The sequence below is a fragment of the Phalaenopsis equestris genome, unplaced genomic scaffold, assembly GCF_001263595.1.
Source record: "Phalaenopsis equestris unplaced genomic scaffold, ASM126359v1 Scaffold210366, whole genome shotgun sequence".
NCBI classification, from domain to species: Eukaryota; Viridiplantae; Streptophyta; class Magnoliopsida; order Asparagales; family Orchidaceae; genus Phalaenopsis; species Phalaenopsis equestris.
The window spans coordinates 148,903-149,762 of record NW_018229457.1 but is presented as its reverse complement, the minus strand read 5'-3'; positions in this window follow the sequence as shown (position 1 = coordinate 149,762).

The window sequence follows — 860 nt, the reverse complement described above, 5'->3', positions numbered from 1 at the left end:
GCAAATTAGTGTATTTAAGGACACTTAACCAAATTTTTAGTCCTAATTGGACTTGTGGTGTTTAAAAGAAGTTTAATTATGTTGATTTTTCTAATCCTTTTTATTAAGTTTTAATATTGGCTTAAATTCACCACTAAGTCCTTTAGACCTAAGTGAGTGTGAATATATTAATTTTGAAAAGATTTAAAACTTTAAGTGGTCATTATTAAGATCATTTTAAATATCATTTTAGGGTTGTAAAATCATTAATTTCCAAAGTCATGTCCCTAAACTCAAAAATTGATGAAATTTCCAAAATTTTGATAATTATGAGAATTATTCATATATCTTATAATTTGACAAAGTGAAGTGAGTTTCTACCAATTAAACCCATTTTTGATTGCAAATCATCAAATGAGTTAATTAACATCAGAAATTACCCATTTCCCATTTTGCATTTTGATTAAAGTTTATTAAGGCCAAAATATCCAAAATTACAATTTTGCCCCTAAGGGTCCAAATTTTCATAATTTGTCAAATTTAAGTCAAATGACTTTGAAATTAATTTGGAACCTTACTGATAGGTAAATTAAAACATCAGAGGAGAAAATGTAAATTTTCACAATTTGATTTAATTCATATAATTATTTTTATGCATAAATATGCATTTTCAAAGAATATTTCAAAAGATGATCAAGACAATTCTTAATCATTTGAAATTTTTATGTGAACTAGCACTAGAGCAGAAAGTCCTTTGGCCAAAATTTCATGATTTTTTGAAGTTTCTGTGATTTATTAAAATTAATTGAAGTTTTGGGGACTTTAATAAAAATAAAATATTTTATATGTTGAAATATATGTTTTATATTTTTGGAAAATCT